Source organism: Pteronotus mesoamericanus, unplaced genomic scaffold (assembly GCF_021234165.1).
Source record: "Pteronotus mesoamericanus isolate MK-2021 breed Mesoamerican mustached bat unplaced genomic scaffold, CSHL_Meso_final contig_82, whole genome shotgun sequence".
In the NCBI taxonomy this organism is placed as follows: Eukaryota; Metazoa; Chordata; class Mammalia; order Chiroptera; family Mormoopidae; genus Pteronotus; species Pteronotus mesoamericanus.
Window position 1 is genome coordinate 8974816 of NW_026555265.1, and position 9418 is coordinate 8984233.

The window sequence follows — 9418 nt, forward strand, 5'->3', positions numbered from 1 at the left end:
TTCCCTGGCTGCCCAGTTGATGACAGATCTCTGCAGGATACTGGTCTGCGCCCAGGGGTTGGGAACCCCTGACTTAAAGAATCAGTAACTGTGACCCAGATCACATGTAGCTTGTGGAAAGCAATGAGGGAGTGTGATTCAGTCCTGCTGTAGGAAATAGGGCCTCAACATAGTCTGAACTCACCATAATCAAGGAAATTACATTTTTATTACTATTTTATTATGTCAATTTGTAGCTTGTATTTGGTGTCTGAATGTATGTTAATCTGGAAAACCCTTATTGATTTTTAAGTCCAGGTGATGTGCTTTATAGAGTATATGTCCTTGTAATAAGATAATTAAACTAATTTCAATAAGAAATACAAGAAAAGCCTGAAAAATTTAGTGCAAATTAATAACAAATTTCATGGTAATTACCCAGCTTTATGCTTGAACACCAATAAGTGTATGTATATGTAATTAATTAGGTTGTTATTTAAAAGATCCAGCCCTACCTTATAGAAAGGCAACCTTTTGGCAAGATCACAGACTACAAACAGAAGTGCCTACTTATCTTTTTAATGCATTCTATTTTTTAAAAAAGACTTTCAGAAAAACAAATGTATGAAATGACTTTTATTTATTGATTTTAGAGAGAGAGAGAGAGGGAGGGAGAGAAAGAGAGAAAGAAACACAGATTTGTTGTTCTGCTTTTTTATGCATTTGTTGGTTGCTTCTTCTATGTGCCCTGATGGGGGATTGAGCCCACAACCTTGGCAAATCTGGACAACGCTCTAACCAACTGTGCTACCCGGCCAGGGAAAAGACATTCTAAAGTACATATATTTTCCCAATAAAATCTTGTATTTCGGTATCTGAAATACAAGATTTAGCTGCAGTTTCATAACTTAAGTTATTGACAATCACTAAACAGAGGGAGTGGTTTTAAAATACATTTATAATTGAAATATAAGTGAAAACTATTATAAAAATTACCAATAAGTCTTGACAGATATATAAATAAGAGAGCAAAGCAATGAAAACCTGATGACAAATACAGCTTTCTTTTTAGAATCCTACTTTATGTTAATGCTGCTTCTTAAAATATAAAACATCTGTGATTTCACCTATTAAATTGAGACAAACATAGGCATATATCTAACCAAAGAGCTTGTGCTATTTAAGCAGTGGTCTTTTTAAATTTTATTTTTGTTGTTGACTGTTACCGATGGCCCCATTTCCCCGCACCCCTTTGCCCACCTCCACCCAGGCCCTGCCCTCTGCCCTCAGGCCATTACCAGGCTGATGTCTGTGTCCATAGGCTGTGTATGTTTGTTCTTTGGTTAATCCCTTCACTTTCTTTCATCAAGTCAGCCCCTTCCCTCTCCCCTCTGACAGCTGTCAGTCTGCTCTCTGTGTCTATGCCTCTCTTTCTAATTTCTGGGCTCTCTGTTCTGTTCCATTGATCTGTTTGCCTGTTCTTATTGCCAGTACCAGGCATTTTGATTACAAAGGCCTTGTAGTATAATTTGCTACCAGGTATTGTGATACCTCTGACTTTGTTCTTCTTTCTCAAGATTGCTGAGGCTATTTGGGGTCCATTTTTTTGTTGTTGTTCCATATAAATTTTTGAAATATTTGTTCTAGATCTGTGAAGTATGCTGTTGGTATTTTAATAGGAATTGCATTGAATCGATAGATTGCTTTGGGTAGTATGGACATTTTAATAATGTTAATTCTTCTAATCCATGAACACAGTATATACTTACACTTATTCATGTCTTCCTCAATTTACTCAATTTTTTTCTTCAATGTCCTATAGTTTTCCAAGTGCAGGTCTTTTCCTCCTTGGTTATATTTATTCCTAGGTACCTTTTTTTTGTTGTTGTTGCAATGGTAAATGGGATTGTTTTCCTAATTTCTCTTTCTAATAGTTCCTTATTGGTGTATAAAAATGTCACCAATTTCTGAATATTAGTTTTGTATTCTGCTACTTTGCTGAATTCATTTACTAGGTATAGTAGTTTTTTAAATGGAGTCTTTAGCCTTTTCTGTGTACAAGATCATGTCATCTATGAATGATGATAGTTTCACTTTCCTCTTTCCAATTCGGATGCCTTTTATTTCTTCTTCTTGTCTGATTGCTGTAACTAAGACTTCCAATACTATGTTGAATAAGTGTGGTGAAAGCAGACAGTCCTGCCTTCTTCTTGATCTTAAGGGAAACACTTTTGGTTTTTGCTTAGTGAGCATAATGTTGGCTGTAGGTTTGTCATTATGGCTTTTATTACTTTGGAGTATGTGCCCTCTATTTCCACTTTGCTGAGAGGTTTTTTTAAATCATAAATGGTGCTGGATTTTATCAAGCTTTTTCTATATCTATTGATATGATCATGTGATTTTTTATTATTCATTTTGTTTATGTGATGTATTACATTTATTGATTTGTGAAAATTGTACTAACCTTGCATCCCCAGAATAAATCCCACTTGATTATGGTGTATGATGTTTTTAATGTACTGCTGTATCTGGTTTCCTAATATACTGTTGAATATTTTAGCATCTATGTTCATCAAGGATATTGGCCTATAATTTTCCTTCTTTGTAGTAGTGCCTTCCTGGTTTTGGAATTGGGATAATGCTGGCCTCATAAAAAGAGTTTGGGAGTCTTCCCTCCTGTTGAATATTTTGGAATAGTTTAAGAAGGAAAGGTGTTAGTTTTCCTTTGAATGTTTGATAAAATTCACCTATGAAGCCATCTAGTCCAAAACTTTTGTTTGCTGGGAGTTTTTTTATTACTGCTTCAATTTCATTATTTGTAATCAGTCTATTCTTTTTTTTCCGATTCTTCCTGATACACTTTTAGAAGATTTTATGCTTCTAGGAATTTTTGCATTTCATTCAGGTTGCCCAATTTGTTGTCATATCGTTGTACATAGTATTTTCTTACAATCCTTGGTGTTTCTGTTATGTCAGTTGTTACTTCTCTTTCATTTCTGATTTTATTTATTTTGGTTCTCTCTCTCTTTTTTTCTTGATGAATTTGGTTACAAGTTTGTCAATCTTGTTTATCTTTTCAAAGAACCAGCTCTTGATTTCATTGATCTTTTGTGTTTTTTTTAAGTCTCTATTTCATTTATTTCTACTCTCATCTTTATGATTTCCTTCCTCCTACTTACTCTGGGCTTCGTTTGTTCTTTTTCTAGTTCTTTGTGGTGTAGGGTTAGATTGTTTATTTGAGAGTTTTCTTGCTTCTGGAGGTAGGCCTGTAATGATACGAACTTTCCTCTCAGGGCTGCTTTCACTGTGACCCACAGACTTGGGGTTGTAGTATGTTCATTTTCACTTGTTTCCAGGTAATTTTTGATTTCTTCCTTAATCTCATTGCTAACCCATTTATTGTTTAATATCTTGCTATTTAGCTTACATGTGTTTGAATGTTTTTCAGTTTTTTTAGTTGTAGTGGATTTCTAGTTTCATACAATTGTGATCTGAGAAGATGCTTCATATAATTTCAATCTCTTTGAATTTGTTAAGACTTACTGCATCCCAGTATGTGGTCTATCTTTGCAAATGTTCCATTTGCACTTGAGAATATATACTCTGCTGCTTCAGCATGGAATGTGGTATAAATATCAATTAAATCCACCTAATCCAGTGCATCATTTGATTTTTTTTTTGGCCTAGAAGATCTATCCATTGATGACAAAGGAGTGATAAAATCCATTATTATTACTATATTGCTGTTGATCTCACTCTTAATGTCTCCAAGATTTTCTGCATGTATTTAGGTGCTCCTATATTGGGTGCGTATGTGTTTACAAGGGTTATATCCTCTTGTTGGATCTTTACTCACCTTTTTTGTCTCTTACTGTGACCTTTGTTTTGAAGTCTATTTTGTGAGATATAAGTATTGCTAATCCAGCTTTCTTTTTGTTTCCAGTGGTATGGAATATTTTTTCCATCCCTTCATTTTCAATCTGTGTATATCGTATGATCTAAGGTGAATCTCATGTTTGTTAGTTTTTTATCTATTCAGCTACCCCATGTCTTTTGATTAGAACATTTAATTTTCTTTACATTTAAGGTTAGTATTGATAGGTACTTATTTATTCTTTATACCTGTATTTCTCTCTATTTCTTCTTCTTCTTTCTCCTTCCTCTGCCTCCCCTCCCCCTCCTTCTACTTCTCCACCTCCTCCTCCTTCTCCTTCTTCTTCTTAATTCTTCTTCTTCCAAGCCCTTTAATATTTCTTGCAATACTGATTTGGTTGTAATGAATTTCTTTAGCATTTTTTTTAGGGGATCCAGGAAGCTCTTTATTTTGTCTTCAATTTTAAATGAGAGCCTTGCTGGATAGAGTAGTCTTGGTTGCAGGTACTTGCTTTTCATCACTTTGAATATTTCATGTCAATCTCTTCTGGCCTGAAGTGTTTCTGTTGAGAAATCAGCTGACAGCCTAATGGAAATTCTTTTGTAGGTAACTAACTGTCTCTCTTGCTGCCTTTAAGATTCTCTCTTAGTCTTTAATTAACCTTTGCCATTTTAATTTTGATGTTTCTTGGTGTAGCTTGCTTTGAGTTCATCTTGACTGGAACTCTCTGTGCTTCCTGAACTTGTGTGATATTTTCTTAACCATGTTAAGGAAATTTTCAGTTGAAATTTCTTCAAACAGGCTTTCTGTCCCTTATTCACTCTCGTCTCCTTCTTATACCCCTATGATGTGGGTAATTTTACATTTGATGCTGTCCTAGAGGTCCCTTAGCCTTTCTTTGTTTTTTAAAAATTATCTTTTCTTTTTGATGCTCTCCTTGGGTCTTACTGTTTAAAAAAAATCTTTACTGTATTTTTATTCCATTTCCATTTAGTCCCCTTAAACCCCCATCCCCCCCCCCCGCCCCAGCAATCACCACATTATTGTCCATGTCCATGAGTCCTTTTTCCTTTTTGCTCAATTTCTCCACTTCCTAACTTCCTCCTCCCCCACAGCTCAGTATCTGTTGGCGCTTACTGTTATGTTGCCTCTAAATCACTGATTTGACCCTCTGCTTCATCTAAGTTGCTGTTGATTCCTTTTAGTATATTCTTCATTTCAGATATCATAGTCTTCATTTCTGATTTTTTGTTGTTGTTGTTATGGTTTCTACGTCATTTTTAATGCTTACTGTCTCTTCATTTAAGTTCTTACTGAGATCATCCATTCTTCCCTTATGGTCCTTGAGCATCTTTATAACCATTGTTTTAAACACTGCATCCTGTATTGTTTTTGCTTTCATTTCATTTAATTCTTTTTCTGGGTATTTATCTTATTTGATTTGAGGCATATTTCTTTGTTTCCCCATTTTTTTCTCTATGTGTTAGGTAGATCTGCTATTACTCCCAAGCTTGTTATGATGGCTGTATGATGAAAGTGTCTGTAGGGTGTGGGACAGTCTTCCAGATCACCTGAGCTCCATGCTCCAGGGATATTTCTTGTGGGCTATATGCACCCTCCTGTGGTTGAGTCTTGAATATTGTTGGCTCTTTCATGGGTGTCGTTAACCCTTCAGGCTAGTGCACTATAATGGTAAATCTCAGGGCCTGGTGCTTGATGGAATCCCCCTTTGGGTGTGGCTAGCTGGATCCAGTTCTGGTGTGATCTGAAGCCTACCACTGGCTTTGTTGATTCTGAGTCCACTTGGGTGGAGTTCAGGCATAGGTCAATATCAGATGTTGTATGTAACCAGACTTGGCTAACTGTCTGGAGCTCCCATGGTGTTTACTGTTTGCGAGTCCCTGTACTGACCTGGGTGTGCACTGGAGGGGTGCATCCGTATATAAAATCCTGCTTCCTCCAGGTGGGGACAGATCTGTAAAAGGACAAAAACTCCCTGAGGTCTACCTTCACCTGTTAGCTATTCTACCTTCCCCTGTGTTTGCCTGATCTTCTTTCAGAGCCTTCTGAAGAGAGACGATAGAGTGGGTTCAGGCTGGTTGTGACCCACATTTTCTTCTACAGATTGCGGGCTCAGTAGGGTGGGGCAACCGGGGTTGGGAGGACAGGGCTAGTGGGCCCCCTGCTTGGAGATAATGTAGTCAGGCACTCAATGAGGAGAAATTGGTTTCTACTCCAAAGCCAAAATATTCAGTCTCTGCCAGAGTCTCCAATTCTGGTTCCCTCTCAAGGGGCTCACTGCAGATTCAGTTTGGATACAGCCAGTCATCCCCTCCGCAGGAGCAAGCTCAGTCACCCGGGGCTCAAGGAAACAGGTCAGAAGTGTTTCCCTTTAGGGGCAATGCTGACCCAATCTGCAGGAAGGGGCTAAGCACGTTGTCTTGGTCCTAGGGTCCCAGACAATAAATAGCATCTTAGGATTCACACTCTGAATGTCCCTGGTCTGAGTTGCTCTCCCTTCCCTCCACAGCATTGCATCCAGTGTGGCTAGGTATCCAGGATTTGGCAGAGTTGATCCAAACAATCTCCATTGCAGGTAGTATGCTCAAGCCTGTTGAAGGCAGGTGGGCACTTCTTCCTCTTCCTGAGGTAGCGAGGTAGTGTGGTAACATGGTAGTGGGGTAGGGAGGGAGATAAGATTTGCACTGCTCTTCCCACACCACGATGTAGCCGCCCCCCCGCCCCGCCCCGGAACCTGCCCATCTGGTTCCTGGCCAAAAGATTCCCTGGGAGACATAGTCCAAAAGTCCCAGCTCTTCGCAGCACTCGGGTCCCTCTGAGCCGCTGAACTCATCAAGACAGGGCCAGCCAAGTGATTCAACGGGTTGGAGAAGGGATGCCAGTGCTCTTGAAGCTGGGGTGACCAGCCCTCTTTCACTAGCCACAGTTTAATCACTGTCTGAGTCTTCACCAAAAGCCTCCCCAGAAAAAGAGAGCCCTAAAAGTCACTGCTGGGGGCAGGCTGCAACCCCTTCTGCAGGACTTGAGTACAGGCAGTGCGGCTTCACCAGCAGATACCGGGCAGTGCACTCTACAGGCTGGTGCTGTACCAATCGGGAGTGCTCCTCCCGGGGAAGGCGTCTGGGTGTCCCATGCGGACTGAATCCCCATGGATCTTCACCACCAGATGCTATGTGGGTTCCTCTTCCCATCTCTGTTGCTCTGGTTGGGGTTTGATCCCTGCGTGGAGTTGAGAGCCCACACTCCTGGAGGGAAGGAGTTTTGTGGCTGCAATATCCCTCTGGTATCTCAGAGCTGCAGCACCTGAGTGCAGGGGCCAGCCCTTTCTGCAACTTCACTCTTCTTACCAGTCTCTATGTGGCTTGGTCTGTAAATCTTTAGTTATTAAATTTCAGTTTGGCCTTTAGTTCATTATTCAGGTTCATTGCTCTATAGTTTAGCTGCAAATCTGGTTTGGTGCAAGCTGCAGGTGAGTATAGCTTCCACCTACTTTGCAGCCATCTTGTAATCTCTAGGTAGTACTTTTGGGTATTTTGCAGCTAATAATTTTATATTTTTTCTCAAGTAATTTTTATGTTTTGTGTGCATGCATAAAATTAATCATTTTTAGATACCGTAGTATTATTTGGGGGCAAGAGAATAGTTCACTTTATCATTCCCACACTTTAAAACCTGGGATTGATTTTTTAGGGACAAAATCTACAAATGATGTTGTTCAGAATCATTTTTAACCTTCCAAAATGGACTTGGCAACCATTACAAGCAAAACCAAGGAACCGTTTCTTACAAGGACAATTTAGGTGGGTAGCGCACAAATATTTTGAGATGATTTGATAGTCTTCTGCCATCTGGTGGACACTAGTAGAAGTGTCACTAGATAGAGTAAAGATGTAGTCTGATTCTAAATTAGAACATATTTTCTTATTTTGAATTCATGTTTTTTGATAAGGGAACAGTTGTCTTCTTATTCCCAAAGGAACACCCCATCAAAATCCTTAATAAACAAAAAAATAACATCATGGTTTTTTTACAGTGATAAATCCTGTCTCTAACTCATGTAAAGTTGTACATGCGTATATTTATACAAGGTATATATATTTATATTTTTCTGAATCATACACACACCATAGCTAGCATAGGGTATGTTTGCTGAAATTGCTAATACTAAATACTGCATGTAAAGATTTACAATTTATAAGGATAATTGTTGGTTTGGGGTGTCCTCTTATGTTATTTAAGGTCAATGTTTCCTTCTTGATTTTCTTTCTGAAAGATCTATCACCTGATGCCAATGCAGTTTTAAAGTTCACCATTATGAATGTATTACTGTTAATCTTTCCTTTTGTTTCTATCAATATTTGCTTTATATACTTAGGTGCTCCTATGTTGGGTGCATAAATGTTTACAAGGGTTATATACTCTTACTGGATTAGTCCCTTTATGATTGTAAAATGTCTTTCCTTGTTTCTTGTTATACCCTTTGTTTTAAAGAACATATTTTATCTGGTATAAATATTACTATTCCAGCTTGTCTTTTGGTTCCCATTTGCATGAAATATTTTTCCATCTCTTTTGATTGGAGCATTTAATTCATTTACATTTAAAGTGATTATTGGTAGGTATGTAATTATTTCCATTTTATTATTCATATTTTAATTATTTTCTACTTTTTTGTTTTTTACTTTATTTTGTAAAGATTTTATTTATTTATTTTTAGAGAGAGAGGTGAAGGGAGAGAGAGAGGGAGAGAAACATCGATGTGTGGTTGCACGCCCCCAGCTGGAGACCTGGACCACAACCTAGGCATGTGCCCTGACTGGGAATCGAACTGGCAACCCTTTGATTCACAGGTTGGCACTCAGTCCACTGAGTCACACCAGCCAGGGCATTATTTTCTACTTCTTCTTAAAGAAGTCTTTATAACTTTTCTTGTAATACTAGTTTGGTGGTAATTAACTCTTTTAGTCTTTCTTTTTCTGGGAAGCTCTTTATCTCCCTTCAATTTTACATGATAGCCTTGCTGATTTGAGTAGTCTTGGTTGTAGGTTCGTGGTTTTTATCACTTTGAATATTTTGTGCCAATCCTTCTGGCCTGAAGTGTTTCTGTTGAGAAATCAGCTGACAGTCTAATGGGAGCTTCCTTGTAGATAACTAACTGGTTTTCTCTTGCTGTTTTTGAGATTTTTCTCTTTGTCTTTAATCTTAACCATTTTAAGAATGATGTGTCTTGATGCGAGTCTCATTGGGTTCATCTTGTTTGGGACTGTTTGTTTCCCAGACTTGTATGTCTTTGTCAGGGTAAAGAAGTGTTCAATCATTATTTCTTTTTTTTAAAATCCTCACCCAAAGATATACTTCTATTGATTTTTATGGAGAGACAGGAAGCTGGGGGGCAAGAAAGAAACATCATTTGTCTTCCGACAAGGGATTGAACGCACAACCCAGATATGTGCCCTGACCAGTAATCAAACTTGCAACCTTCTGGTGCACAGGTCTACGCTCCATCCAACTAAGCTACCTGGCTGGGGCACAATCATTATTTCT